General features: G+C 37.6%; 1 protein-coding gene across 1 annotated transcript in view; it reads left to right on the top strand.

Moving 5' to 3' along the window:
* PDGFC (platelet derived growth factor C) overlaps nucleotides 1–16,159 on the top strand; it is a 197,800-nt gene that overhangs the window by 27,817 nt on the left and 153,824 nt on the right. The gene's annotated exons all lie outside the window — the stretch shown is intronic.

Below are 16,159 nucleotides of genomic sequence, written 5' to 3' on the forward strand. Positions count from 1 at the left end.
TGGTTCCAAGGTGCATGCCCTTAATCATTACATTATACTGCTTCCAATAGCTGCTTTAATTTGTTAGAACTACAGCTCTAATTGGGTTAGATGCTAAGCAGACTTGCTCAGCTTATGGTCACTTCTTAAATGTAGAGAAGTCATTGAGGGCTGTCAATACCCTGGAGCTTTTGTCTTGCCAACGCCACATATTTATTTTAAGGGAAAGTCTGGATGTTTGGGATAAAAAGAATCCATAGAGGAAGAAAAGGCGGAGTGTGAGAATATGACTTACGGAAGGCTGGAACTGAGTTTAAATCGTGGTTTACCTACTTGTTCGGTACAGTACCTTAACTTAGTCACTCAACCTTTCTGAGCACCTAAGTCTCCAATTTGTAGAATTTTGAAACAAAGAGCTACTTCACAGGGTAACATTAATGAAACTCCTAGCAAAATGTCTGGTCTACTTAATAAATTTTACTTTCTTCACCCATCTGTCCGGCCAGTTAGGCTGAAAATGCACATAGGGGTTTCTAAAAATAACATTGGTTAGGATGAAAGAAAGAAAAGGCTTAATGTAGGGAGGCCAGCAAAATAATACGATGTGGCTGCACAAGAGAACAGTAAAGAAATAATCTGCGTGCACTGACTTAGATCAGTGCTTGTCAGACTTGAATGTTTATTTGAACCTCCCGGGATCTTGTTAAAATACAGATTCTGCTTCCGTAGGCTTGGGGTGGGGCCTGAGAGTGTGTGTTTCTAACATGCTCATGTGATGCTGATGCTGCCAGTCTGTGGATCACACTTTGACCAGCAAGATTTATCAAAATAGATTTACGAACTACGTTGGGAAGTTAAAGTGACTAACATTCGAGTCGGTATCAGTGAGACAGTTTTCCCGAGCTTCTCAGAGATGAAGTGAGCTGTGTCATAAGGTGTATTTCAGTCACTGCTGATCTGTACTGTTGATACATCTGGGACTCCGGAGGTTGAGCCAGACTTGCTTTTTATCTTACCCATTGGTGCCAATTAACCTTAAATAGAAATGGGTAGAGCATTTAAACATTATTGGTTAGAAAGGTTCCTGGGGGAAGTGATTGAGTTTCTCTGGACTGTGAGACCATTAAGCACAAACGTTTTAGGGGGAATTCACTCACTGAAAAAGATAATCAGATTCAACGACTGCTAACGTTCACTTTAGCCTTGTGATGAGTTTTTATCTCACCACACCCAACGCTTAGAGTGATAATCTGAGATCTATATGGTGTGTGTCGAAGCCATGTCACTAAGTGGAAATACCGGAATTTCCTAAGAGTTTTAAAAGGAAACCGTTCACTGTATTCACAGTCATGTTCACTTGTTTGTTCTGTAATCATAATATGGTAATTATTCATACACACACACACACGCATATCAGGTATTGTGTACCTGCATTATGCTGTTCTTTTAATTTATTTTTACCAGCATTTTTTTTTTTTTGGACCTGAAATGGTCATGGTAATTTGTGCACTTAGTGTTTCCCAGAAGTTTTCAAGCTTTTGCCTTCTAAGTTACTAAGAAATGTAAACACTTAAGGCATTGTTATCGACCATAAATACATTCTTCTTTATTCCTCAGCATTCAAACAGCTGTAATGTTACTAGAAAAAAGTGCCTATTTATGGAAATGTGTTTTCTCTCCTCCTGCTGAAACTTAAAGGCTTATTTTAAAGTATTTCTAGAGCTGCCACCTGTTAAATGATAGTGATCTTATGCTTTGTAGATATTTTTATCATGACAGAAGATAAGCTAGAAAAATAAAGTATATTCGATGTTGGAAAGTGTCATAGACTTTTTGAATCCTGTTTGCATTGAGCCAGTGGACCCTCCTATTCTGGCCAGCCTTCAGGAGTGCCTGTGAGCACAAAGGAATGGCATGTATTTATACTTGTGTAAATAAGATCCTGTATACTTTCCACTGAGAACATGCAGGCAGCCCTTTTATGGTCAACAAGGGGTTTTCCCTCTGGCCTTTAGGGAGACCACAGGGCTAGGTGTTCAAGCGTGCATTTTTGATATCATACAGAAGAATGATTTCACAGCTGGTTCCCTTTCATACAGTCTTAGAAATGATTTTGTTAAACTTGCCTTTATTCATTAATAAGTCATCCAGGAACGTATGAAGGGTTTTATATAAAAAGTCCAAGTTTTTGTTTGTCTGTTTTAAGTTAACCTCTGTTTCTGTTCAATTTTTAGTTTTCTTTAAGGAGTATAGGGTATCTTCTTTTATCACTTAAGCAACTTCACGATTTGTCTTTGATGAAGAGTCTCATGCTTTCACATATCCAAAAAATTATTAACCAATCTGAAAGTTGAAAGAAGGATAATGGGTGAGTAGTTTTAGAAAACATCACTGAGGGGCACCTGGGTGGCTCAGTCAGTTAAGCATCTGACTCTTGATTTTGGCTCAGGTCATGATCTCAGGGTCATGAGATTGAGCCCCATGTGGGTCTTTGCACTGAGCGTGGAGCTTAAGATTCTCTCTCTTCCTCTGCCTCTCCTCCACCCCACTCCTGTGGGTGCACTCTCTCTCTCAAAAAAAAAAAAAACTTGAAAAAAACTTAAAAAAAGAAAACATCATCGAGTAAACACATATTTGATATTTTGTTTTGTTTTTATTTATTTTTTTTTAAGATTTATTTATTTATTTATTTGACAGAGAGATAGCGAGAGAGGGAACACAAGCAGGGGGAGTGGGAGAGGGAGAAGCAGGCTTCCCGCTGAGCAGGGAGCCCGATGCAGGGTTCGATCCCAGGACCCAGGGATCATGACCTGAGACGAAGGCAGACGCTTAACGACTGAGCCACCCAGGTGCCCCTGTTTTGTTTTTAAAAGATTTTATTTTTAAGTAATCACAACACCCAACATGGGGCTCGAACTTAGAACCCCAAGATTAAGAGTCGAACACCTCTCTAATTGAGGCAATCAGGTGCTCCTATTTTGTTTTGATTTGACATTTTTTAATAGCAAATAATACTAACATCGAGCATAATTACATTTTAAACTGATTAATTCTAGAAAATGATAGAGCTAATAATAAGCTCCCCTCTTTCCGTTAGCACAGTATTCCTGTGAAAGGTGGTTGGATGTCCAGCTTTGAATCTAAGATTTTTCTCTAGAACTACCGAGTAGAGTCTGTTGAGAGGCATTAATTTTTCATGGCTGTTGGCTCTCATCCATTTTCTCATTTGTAAGAGAACAACTTCATTTTTAGTCATTTTCTAGAAGTTGTTCAACTACTTGGAAAACATTTTGAATAGCACTATTTATAAACTTGTCTTTCACTCATCCCAAAGACTTCTGTCCATCCCTTCAGATCTCAGCTCATTAATCCTTACATTAGTATAGACCTCCCTGTTAATTCACTATTCAGTATTCCTTGAGACCCAACTAGGTGTTAGGCCATGTGTCCTCAGTCTTCTTGGTCTCAAGATCTTTTTATACTTGTGAAGACAATTGAAGATGCCAAAGGGCTTTTGTTTGTGTGGTTACATCTATTAATACTTATCATATTAGAAATTAAAACTGAGGAAGTATAAACATATTTATTTATTCATTTAGAAATAGCAAATTCATTTAGAAGTAGCAGTGATAAACATATTAACATTAACATGATTTATGAAGAAAATAATTATGTTTTCCAGAGTAAAAACAATTAGTAAGAAGAGTGGCATTGTTTCACATTTTTTGAAAATCTCTTTAGTGTCTGGCTTGTTGGAAGAGAGATAAATTCTCATGTCCGCTTCTGTGCTCACTCTACTGTGATATCACATATTAAGTAATCTCAGTAAAACTTGACTGCATACTTACGGGAAAATAGCTTTGATCTCACAGACCCCCACAAAGGTCTTGTGGACAGACTCCCAGAGGTTCCTAGAGCACACTTTGAGAACCTCCCGTCTGGGGTGTAGACCAGTATACAAAGAGATACCAGTCCTGGCCTCTGTGGACCTGGAGTTTATTCTCCTAGTACTGAGCATTTTCCTTCTTAATTAGAACTTTTAACTCTTTTACTACAGTGAAGTCACCAAAGGGCAGAGATTCTTTGTTTCTGTTTCTTACTCAGTGGTTTATTTTTCTGGTTTACATTATTAAACAGTTATTGAATGGATAGAATCAACTGCTCATTAATGTTGAAATATGTTTTTTAATCCTACATTTAGAGCATTCACTTTGCTAGCATAGACGTGATGTGATTCCAAAATCTTAAGGAAGATCAGTTTAAGTCTCCCTGGATTAAATGTGTACTTCTTATACTTTTTCAGGGTACCTGGGGATATATACTGAAATACTTAGGATGGAAAGGCTATATTCAAACTAGAAAATAATTGATTTGATGTAATAATGGGATGGTTTCTGTTGCAGTTCAGTGACTGCAAATCAATAATTTGACTCTTTAAATGTGTATTTTTAGTTCTTTACATTGTTCGCCATTATAAAGGCCTTTCATGAAATGTGAAGTAACTATCTGAATCATTAATTGTTCTAGATATAACGAGGAAATGAGAAAATCACTTCTTTTTCTATGCATGTGATTATAAGTAGGGAACAGTTCTAGAAAGTACTGTTGCAGAGCAACTGTAATTGTTTACCAGTTTCCAGTCAGCTACTTTCTTTCCGGTAAGTCACTAACAGCTTTATATGTTGTAGCGGTTCCATCTTTATTCTCTTTTCTGTCAACATGAAACTGGGATCAGTGTTAACAGTGTTATATCATATGGGTAATATCTAAGAAGTAAAGTTTCTAGTGGAAGGATCAGAGTTAGCAATCAAAATTATTATATAATAAGTTTCTAGAATTAATATTTCTCAGAAGGATGTGTTAATTCCATTTCTTCTGAAGATACGTCGGTTTTTGTAACATATTTTTGAAAGGTATTTTATTTTAAAAGGCTACAATTTAAATATACAATGATAACATATTTTCTTCCTGTATTTCATTTGGCTCATGAGACAACTCTGAAGTGAACTCCTCATTGCCATTTAAATGAAAAATACCTTTCCTTATATACGAGGTTTGTACAGACTCATCTTTTCAAGCCCTCTTTTATGAGCCTAATTTTATTTTTTAGGTTTATGAAAGAAGATCCAGTAAATGAGAATAAGACCTTGCTGATTCTAGGATTTTCTTTCATGTAGGGTTGAACTTGCTTGTTATTTCTTGTTTCTATATATGACTCACTGAGTTATTTTTCTAGGGAATTCACGTTGTTCATGATGTCATGATATTACAAGTTTATGCACATGTTGTTTGTTGTATAATGTAAGTTAAGACAATATTTGGAACCAGAAAACAAATGTAACTTTAAGTGGTGATGTAGTAACCACAGTGAAGATTGGAATAGTGTGTGTGACTTGGTGTATCTTTGAGCCTAAATAATGATATATAAATTAAATACCAAATGATCTTCAATTAAATAATTATGTAGGCCTAGACTTTATTCATCCGAAGCCTGAAAGAGAGGCCATTATATAGTTTGGGTAAATTTGTGGGCAGTACCGAATCACAAATCCCAGATCCTGAAGGGGTGTATTCTGTATTGGTTTGACATTTACTTAAGAGAAAATATAATATTTGGGGGCGCCCAGGTGTCTCAGTCGGTTAAATGTCTGACTTCGGCTCGGGTCATGGTCCCAGGGTCCTGGGATTGAGCCCCGCATCAGGCTCCCTGCTCGGCGGGAAGCCTGCTTCTCCCTCTCCCCCATGCCTGCCACTCCCCCTGCTTGTGATCTCTCTCTCTCTGTGTCAAATAAATAAATATATATAAAAAAAGAAAATCTTGGGGCACCTGGGTGGCTCAGTTTTTAAGCGTCTGCCTTCGGCTCAGGTCATGATCCCAGGGTTCTGGGATCGAGCCCCACATCGGGCTCCCTGCTCAGCGGGAAGCCTGCTTCTCCCTCTCACATTCCCCTGCTTGTGTTCCCTCTCTCGCTGCGTCTCTCTCTGTCAAATAAATAAAATCTTAAAAAAAAAAAAAAGAAAAAAAAAAAGGAAGAAAATCTAATATTTGATAGTAATGCAATCATTACCTCAAATCAAATTTGATTTAAAAATTTAAAACCCATTATATCTATTCTAGTGTCTAGAATATTTTTCTTTTTTTTTAAAAAAAAATTTATTTATTTATTTGACAGAGAGAGACACAGCGAGAGAGGGAACACAAGCAGGGGTAGAGGGAGAGGGAGAAGCAGGCTTCCTGCCGAGCAGGGAGCCTGATGTGGGGCTCGATCCCAGGACCCTGGGATCAGACCTGAGCTGAAGGCAGACGCTTAACAACTGAGCCACCCAGGCGCCCCCTAGAATATTTTTCTAAGCAGCAAAAATCAAATAAACTATAGTTATGTTAATAGTTTGCTTATATTATTTATAATTTCCAGATTTTTTCTTTTGAATAAAAATGTTGAAAATTTACTGCAATAACTACTTTTAATACTTTGTTACATAGCTTTTTTAACTTTTTCTACATATTAATATTTATGCATTTCAAATTATTTTTTACAAAAATGAGACCTCACATGTATGTTATTTTTCTAATTGAAGTATAGTTGACACACAATGTTACATTTGTTTCATGTGTACAACATAGTGATTTGGCAAGTTTATATGCTATGCTGTGCTCACCCCTAGTGTAGCCACCATCTGTCACTATATAACACAATACAATACAATTGACTATATTCCCTCTACCTTTTATCCCTGTAACTTATTCATTCTGTAAGTGGAAGCCTGTATCTCCCACTGCCTTTCATCCATATTGCCAATCTCCCCCCACCTCCCTACCCCCTGGTCACCATCGGTTTGTTCTCTATATTTATGGGTCTGTTTCTGCTTTTTGTTTATTTGTTTATTTTTTTTAGATTCCACATATGAGTGAAATCATATGATATTTGTCTTTCTCTGACTTACTTCACTTAACATAATACCCTCTAGGTCTATCTGTCTTGTCACAAATGGCAAGACCTCATCCTTCTTATGGCTGAGTCATACTCCATGGTATGTATATGTGTATATATACCACATCTTCTTTATCTGTTGATGGACACTTCTGACAATGGGTTAATATCCAAAATATACAAAGAACTTATAGCTTTACACCAAAAAAAAAAATAATAATCCAATTAAAAAATGGGCAGAGGACCTGAATAGACATTTTTCCAAAGAAGACATACAGATTTGCCAACAGTCACATGAAAAGATGTTCAACCTCAATAATCATTAGGGAAATGCAAATCAAAACCACAATGAGATATCACCTTACAGCTGTCAGAATGACTGGAATCAAAAAGACAAGAAATTGGCAAGGATATGGAGAAAAAGGAACTCTTGTGCACTGTTGGTGGGAATGTGCAGCCACTGTGGAAAATAATATGGAGATACCTCAAAAAATTAAAAATAGAAATACCATATGATCCAGTAATTCCACTACTGGGTGTTTACCCAAAGAAATGAAAACACTAATTTAATAATATAATATAAAATATTAATTAACCCCCTTATGTTTATTGTAGCATTATTTACAATAGCCAAGATAGTGGAAGCATATCCATATCCATCCATCCATGTGTCCATTAATAGATGAAAGGATATGTTATTTTTTAACCTGCTTTTTTCACTCTATAAAATGTCTTTCTGTATAAATATTTGCTTATCATTATCAGTGATTCTTAAAATCTTTTGTGTTATAACTCATTGACATTCTAGTGGAACATCTTTCTTTCCCCCATAAGAATGCATATAGAAGAAATTTTTTTTTTTAAAGATTTTATTTATTTATTTGACAGAGAGAGACACAGTGAGAGAGGTAACACAAGCAGGGGGAGTGGGAGAGGGAGAAAAAGGCTTCCCACGGAGTGGGGAGCCCCATGTGGGGCTTGATCCCAGGACCCTGGGGTCATGACCTGAGCCGAAGGCAGACGCTTAACGACTGACCCACCCAGGCGCCCCTTGAAGAAATTTTTATATAAAGTTGTAGGGATCTCAGGGTCATAAATCTCTGATTAAGAAACACTGATCATACCATTCTTAACTGCTTCATAGGTTTTCTACCAGTGGAATCTGGTTTAAGAAGTGCCATATTGTTGGACTTTAAGATCATTTTAAATTTGACTTTTTTTTTTTTAATTTGACTCTTATACACTACTATACAGTGAACACTTTGGTTATTCTTTAGATACATATTTTTTCTATTTATTTCATTAGAATGACTTCCTAGAAAGTTGAATTATTGAATCAAAATTTTGCTTTTTTCAATATGTTCAATATTTATTATCCTATTGCTTTAAAAAAGTTATAAAAATGTCTTTTCATAAGAACTATGTAAGAGTACCATTTTACTTTGGTATAATGCCTTTAATATTTGCCAACCTGATATGCAAATGTAACATATTAATTTATAATTAGTAAACATACTATATTAATATTAATTGCAGTATTAAAGTTTAGAAGAATTTTCAGGTCCTGGTTTTGTTACCACGTAGTGAATTGTAAAATTCCTTGGTCCTTGTCTTCTCAAAAGAAAGAATTCATTTGAGAGAAAACAGAAAAAGGTTTTATTTAGCAAAGCAAAAGTACACTCACTCCAGAGAAGTAGGAGCAGGCCAGCCCTGGGATGGTAGCAGCCCGCTGAGTCCTGCATTGTTTGTTTGTTTGTTTGTTTGTTTGTTTGTTTTATGGGGGCCTGTTTTGTCTCCTTCTTCCCATTTTGTCATTATTAAACCACCCTCTGGAGTTGCCCTGGTTTCCTCCCCTCCAACCTTTTTTTTGCACATGTTCCTGTTTGCCATCTTCCCGTGAGTGCCTAGGGGATGCCCACGGTGGGAGAGGAAGGGCAAAACCGCAATGCAAATGATGTTGGGTTGTTGTAACAGCCTCGGGGTTACTAGCCAACAGGGTTTTCTTTAAGTGCCCATGCTCCAAAGTTGAACAAGTCCCTGCGACCTGTATCTTTTGCTTCCTGGGTTGTTCTAAATTGCAGAAGGGGATTGGTCTAAGGGGGTTGGGTGGTCTCTGGTCAGAGACTGGGTGGTCCCTGGCAATTTCCCATTGGCCATCCTCTCTCTCCTCCTGATCATGTCTACATAACTGCCTCCTCTAGCAGTTTTATGGCTTTTACGTTTCTTCATTATTCTCTAGAACGTTACCTTAGGTGACTTTTTTCCCCCACCAGGAATAAAATTGCTACAGAAAGAAATTTTACTTTCCAAAAATATTAGAGATGGTGGGGTCATAGAAAATTCAGAAAATTATTCAGAGATTTCATGTATGTTAAAAGGTATTTTGCCCACCATGTTCCAATAGGTGATTATGCCTTTCTTATTTGAAACTATTGAAGTGGTTTCTTGGATTCTTCTCTTGAGTTTTATTGTAGAGATATGCAGAAGAAATAGCTCCTGTTGCGTTTGTGATGGAAAGGTTGTAGCACTCTATCCAGCTCCACGCAGAATCTTAAGCACATTAATTCTTGAGAAATAAGAATCAAAAGCTTTAAATCATGATGTCTCCAAGAATTGCATCCTTGACCCTCTTCTTTTCCTATAAACTTTTCTTCCATGATTGTGGCTTCAGTAACCATATATGTATTGATAATTTTCAGATCTGTATTTTCAGCATACACCTTGCTTTTGTCATTCAGACCCACATATCCAAATGATTGCTTGTCATAACTACTTGAATGTTTCCTTAATACCTCAATGCCAGTGTATTCAAAAGTGCTCTTAACTCCCATGCTTAATTCTTCTCAAAAATTAAATCGTATAGGAATGTCTTAGTCCATTTGTGCTTCTGTAACAAAAGCACCATAGCCTGGGTGGCTTACACAGACATTTATTTCTCACAGTTCTGGAGGCTGTGAAGTGCAAGATCAGGCACCCACAAGGTTATGTATCTGGGGAGGGTCTGCTTCCTTTCACCTTAACCTCACATGGTAGAAGGGACGTGGGAACTCTTGTAGGGCACTAATATTGTCAGTCTAAAGGGGCTCCACCCTCATGCCTTAGGTCCCAGATAAAATCCTTCCTTTCATGAATCTTGGCCACATGTTGACTCAGGCTAAATTTTGGTGTGTAACCTTCCATCTTTTTTATTGTATGTATTTACATTTATACTTTCACAAAAATTGAATCCTATGGCACATGTCTTTTATAATGTGATTATTTCACTAAATAATAAAATACTGTGGGTATTAAATATTAGTCAAGAGCATTATTTTCTTCATGGGATGCTCCTATTCCTTTTAATTCATGTTCTGTAATTTCTTCTTTCCTTTACTGCTCCTGAAGACAAGAACAGAGGCTCTTTTCATTTGATAGGTTTTATTTTTGTTAACAAACATTTGGTAATTAGAACGATTATGATTATATATAAACTGGCATCATTGAGCCCAGACTCGTTTGTTGAAGTGCTAAATGAAGTTCAGCAAGGCCACTGAATTCATCATATACCTTCTTCAGACTGCAACTCTCTAAACCTCTTTTATTAGTGCTTTTGGATCAAAAACATCCTTTTACCCCTCTCATCTTCCCTGATTGATAAGACATGTGCCCAAAGAACTGAAATCCCAGTGCTAACCAGAGTAACAGCTTTGCTAAAGGTTGGGCCATCATGCAATAACTGCCAAATGCAAGCCCTCAGACAAATTACGTTGGAGGACAGGACTTGCACCTGACACCAAAATGGAGTTACACTTCCATAACTGGGTGTCTAATCTGTTTTACCCATCAAGTCAGAATGATGGGCCTTTAGAACGGGTTTGGGAAGGAGATGCCCGCTGTGGCAGGAAGGGTCCTGACAGGAAACAGATGGAAACTTAATAATGAAGAAACTTTAAAAGTAACAATATACTCATTACATGTTAACCTAAGTAACATAATTTTATTAAAAAAAATCCTGTTTTTCAAAGAACTTTATTGATAATGATAAAATTATTTTACATTTACTTATTTATTTATGTATTTGAGAGAGAGTGAGATCTCAGGACCCAGAGATCATGACCTGAGCCGAAATCAAGAGTCGGTCACGAAACCGACTGAGCCACTGAGGCGCCCGTTTTACACTTTTGCAAATTTCCTTAATGTCTTATATAATGGAAGACAGCTGGATGTTCATTTCTTTTTTTTTTAAGATTTTATTCTTTTATTTATTTGAGGGGGTGGGACGGGAGGAGCAGAGGGAGAAGGACAAGAAGACTCTGCACTGAGTGTGGAAACTGACGCGGGGCTCGATCCCACAGCCCTGAGATCATGACCTGAGCTGAAACCAAGAGTCAGACACTTAACCAGCTGAGCCACCCAGGCACCCCTGCTGGATGTTTATTGCTGCTTCTGCATTCAGTCTGTTGTGATATCACGTCATGTTGGCTTTAACACACTTTGCTGTACCCTCAAGAGAGAATGAGTGTGCAAAAGGCAAAATGTAATAATTTTGATCTCATGGACCTCTTGGAAGGGCCTTGGGACACCAAGGGGTCCCTGAGTCATACTTGGAGAGTCATTAAGGACAGGGGTTTGGAGGAGGAGGTCACCTGACTAGAGACTAAATGCACTTGAGGACTTGAGTGAGACAGGGAGACTCAACCTTTCTCTCCTTTTGTCCTTTGAACTTCAGTCAGTGCTTCCTGTTGACCAAACCCAGCTAGATGCTGGAGGGCAAGGGAGCCTGGTCTGGTAGACTATCAAGGTCAGCGCCCTGAGGTCACAGAAGGAGGCACAGAAGGAGTCGGAGAAGGGTGCAGAATGATAAGGGAACAATGGACACATTCTCTGCCTTTCTTTGTTTATTGTACCAAAGGATGAAATAAAGAACACAAAGCTGAGAGCTGGCATTGGTAGATCAAGGAGAAAAGGTGGAAGCTGGTTTTGTTGTTGTTGTTGTTTTGGACACAATAAGCACAGTAAGTCATTTGTGAGACGAGTTAAGAGTATTAGTTCTATGAGCATGTGGTGATTAAAATGAAAACGCAAAAAACCCCACAACGAAACAGTGGATTATTAGTTCCTTCCTCTCTCTTAGAAAGGAGTGACTCAGGGTGGGGGATGTATGTTGTGGGGAAGAGGGAGACCTGAAGTGTGGCGGAAATTATCTTCCAAAGGTTCTCCTGTCTCCAAGTTGTGACTTATTCTTGAGATGCAGTCAAGGCTTGAAGTTCACATACCCAAGGGAAACAATTCATATCCTGAACAAGCAAAAGACAGATACTTTTGAAACTCAGCCTATGGAGATGATAGGCATGTATGGATTTAGCTAATAAGATGTATCAGCCTGTGACAGGAAGTCATATAGCTAACAGATAAGCTGGGCATTTTTGGCATTAGTTGACTGCAGCCAAAAAAAAAAAAGTGGTAAGTTATATTTTAATATTAATCTGCAATGACCCAATGTTTATGTTTTTTACATAGTAGGAAAAGGAAAGGTACTGATTTGTAATTTTGCCTTGCTGATCATATTTCCATTCTAGTAATTGTGAGTTTGTACTTTAAAGTTTTACAAAGTGAGTGCCTGACATTTGAGTTTAAGAGCAAAGACTTGTGTTTTTTAATTGTGTATTGCCATTGTTTAACATAAATCCAGCATATGCAGTCACTTCTTGTTACTCATGATAGTTACTTCTATAAAGTCATTACAAACATGGAATTAGTGAATTAGTGAATACTGAGCCATTGCTCCTAGGATCAGGTTTCTTTGAGCCCTTAGTCACATTTTAATCAACTGATAAATAGATTAACTTGTATGTATTTCTGTTTAGAGACACCTTATTTAATGTATATTGTTGAATCATTGACACTGAATTCACGGCCAAAGGCGCTGTAACTCATGCCTGAATGAAGCTTATCTAATAAGTCACATTATATCCTTTTTGTGCTTAGGAACATTAGACAGCACTTCAGGGTATGCTTGGGGCTTTTTTAAACAGTGAAATCACCAACAGAAAAGGACAAAATGCGAAAAACCTGCCACTAAATGCACTGTGGAGAGGATACTTTTTCATAGTGGCGAGAGCAGAAACAAGAAGGCAGAGCATTGCCTTGTTGGACAAGCTGGCAACGTGTGCCTTGGATGACTCAAAGTTTTTACAGCTCTGCACATGCACTTGTCCACGAATGACCACAAAAGGGCTGCATATTGATTTTGGGGTTACAAATGACTTTTAGCCAATAGGCAAACTAGCAAATATGGAATCCATGCAAAAGGAGAAGCTACTAGAGTAGGTTTTTGTTTTTGTTTTTAAAGATTTTATTTATTTATTTTGACAGAGAGAGACACAGCGAGAGAGGGAACACAAGCAGGGGGAGCGGGAGAGGGAGAAGCAGGCTTCCCACTGAGCAGGGAACCCGATGCAGGGCTTGATCCCAGGACCCTGGGATCATGACCTGAGCTGAAGGCAGACGCTTAACGACTGAGCCACCCAGGCGCCCCTACAGTAGGTTTTAATATTTCATTAAATACGTGAATAACATTCTGTTTTATGAGAAGGATATGGGACTAATATCTAGTGATATGGACTGTGGGCCAACATTTTATTTGCTTTCTTTCATTTAGGTCTTTAGGCAAACCCATGAGTTAGCAAACTTTCTTGTGCAGATGGGGCAGCTCAGACTCAAGAGAAATTATAGAACTTTCCCAGGGTCTTACAGTAGGGTACAAAGTGAGAGGCCTGTCTGAGTCTACCACGTGATGATTATGATCAAATATTAACTCGTTCCACACTTTCTCCTTCACCCTTTGAGTGCAAATATAGGGTGCCATTTCTGGGTTCACTTCCTTTCACGAGATAAAGTAAATATTATGCTTGCCTGGATATCTGAAAGCTAAACTTAAGTACATTCATTTATAATTTTTTTTTAAATGTTGCCCTTAGAAATGTAAATTTTAGGAAATGTGAAGTTCAATTTAACACAGACTCCTGCTCAAAACAGACTCTTTGGCATATTAAAAGCTCCTAATAATAGATTAAGTTAGCATTACATTAGCAAGTAAATATACCCCTCTCACTTTTCTAATTTATACATTTTCTAAAACCTTGAGCTATTTTTAAACCAAATTATATACTATATTTGTCATGATTGGGTACTGCAAGTGCTTTTTAAATGTTGCTGTAATATACTTTTTATGAAGAATGTATGGACCAATTTTCAGGGGAAAGAAGGTTCTTTAAAAAAAAAAACAAAAACAAATCAAAGCACACTGTATTACCTGAGAGTTTTATTTTCAACACATATAGTTAAAAAAAAAAAAAAAAACCTCCTATAAATGTAATGTTTAAAATACATACAAAGATATGTTCCACATAAGTATAAACCATACTTCTGAATCAACTTCTCCACTTTACTTTAAGGGGATGGTTAGCATAGTGAATGTCTGGGTGGTCCAAGATTTCATGGGAGTGGATCAGTCTAGGGAGTAAGGGCCAGTAGCTTCATTTTTAATATTAACAGCCTTACATTTGGCCACTGTTGTTGCTTTAATTGTCCCAGATCTAATAAGCAGTTGAGGTGTGATGTGCTTCAAGATTACCTTGGGACATTTTTCCTGGATAGCAATGAAAGAGAATCACTACTGACCCTCCTCCCCCACAGCCAGCCAGCCAGCCCCCCTGTGATTGTCAAGGGTCCGGAGGCATAAACACTGACCAAAGAGGTTAATGTGATCCGAGGCAACTTCAGCCTTCATGGATCTGTGCCTATAATTTAAGTGTTCTTCTCACTAGAAATGTAATACTCTTTGTCCTGTAGCTTTAGAAGCACCCTTAACAATCTTTTTATTGTCACTGTGAGGTTATCTTTTCAGAAGCCCTACATAGTCTTGGGAAGATAATCCAAAAATGTTTTAATAACAGGAAATATTTGCCATTTTACCCAGAATACAAAAGAGTTCATGTGTATTGGGGAGCTGAGTCATACATCTGGTTTCAAGTTCTAAAGGTCAGAATTCTGAGGCTGTCACATCCTTTGTTTTCACAATTCTTGTCAATTTCGTCTATTCAGAACAACTCCGCTGCATTCCACACTTAGCACCCCCTTCCCCATAGGTAGCTGAGAAAGCCTTAAAATGCAGTTAAGGGATTACTGGGCAGGGAAATTAGAACCAGTAATAAGGTGATAAGTGGAAAGAAGTGAGGCTGAATTTCATGTATAATAAAAATATAAACCCAGATTCTTAATTGTGGTCTTTATTATAAGGAGTCTCAGCCTTATAATGGGATCTCACCTTTGTTTGCAATTCTGTGACTATTGTGGTAATGTCTTATTTAAATAAAATTTCTTCTAAGGTAGATGTAAACAATTTACTTGCTGTGTTGCCCCCCACCCCATCTAATAATAGGATTTCCTATTCTACAAATCCTTCATTGATCAAGCTTAAATGTCTTTTGGCAACTTCATTCATCCATTTAGATACCTTAAGTTCAGCTCTTCAGAAATCCTGTCCTCCAAATTTCATGATTTTGCCACAGTTTTGTACATGATCTTTCTTAGTGCCTGAAATTCTTTTTCCACTTGTCTGCCTAAAAAAGTCATACAGCAATAGGGGTAAACTATATGGAATAGTTTTAGTTAAAGCTGGTTTTGCACAAGATTCTTTCTTAAGATGCAGTTTTTCTTCAAGTGCTATTTTAGGAACTACGTACATCCAGTAGATGTTAAGTTGGCCAGTATTCACAGAGAGGCGTATACTGGTGAGGTAAAAATTCAAGTGTGCTTTCAGGAGGTTGGAAATGTGAATCTAATGACAAATGAATTCAGTTAGTAACCAAGTTCATTTAGTTTCAATCCAAAATCAGATGACAACCCGTTTGGTGTTCTCGCATCTGGCATGTTACCATCTGTGAACCCAGAGTTTTTTCAACATTTCTACTTGTGTGGGCCTTCTGAACAGGGCTGTGCACTTCTTAGGACACTGCAAGTTCGGGCCTGTCAACACAGATATCTTGAAAGAGCCATTGGAAAGAAGGAGAGGTCACTTGATGTGAAATCAAGTTTTTAAAAATGTTATCAACCATTCCTAATATCCATGAGTCACTGCAGGATAAATAACCAGGGAATATTTTCTATTCTGCTTTGCATAAAGGATGAGCACTAGCTCCCCCCCTTTTCTTTCTTTCTTTTCTTTCTTTCTTTCTTTCTTTCTTTCTTTCTTTCTTTCTTTCTTT

Source organism: Neomonachus schauinslandi, chromosome 2 (genome assembly GCF_002201575.2).
Source record: "Neomonachus schauinslandi chromosome 2, ASM220157v2, whole genome shotgun sequence".
Classification (NCBI taxonomy): domain Eukaryota; kingdom Metazoa; phylum Chordata; class Mammalia; order Carnivora; family Phocidae; genus Neomonachus; species Neomonachus schauinslandi.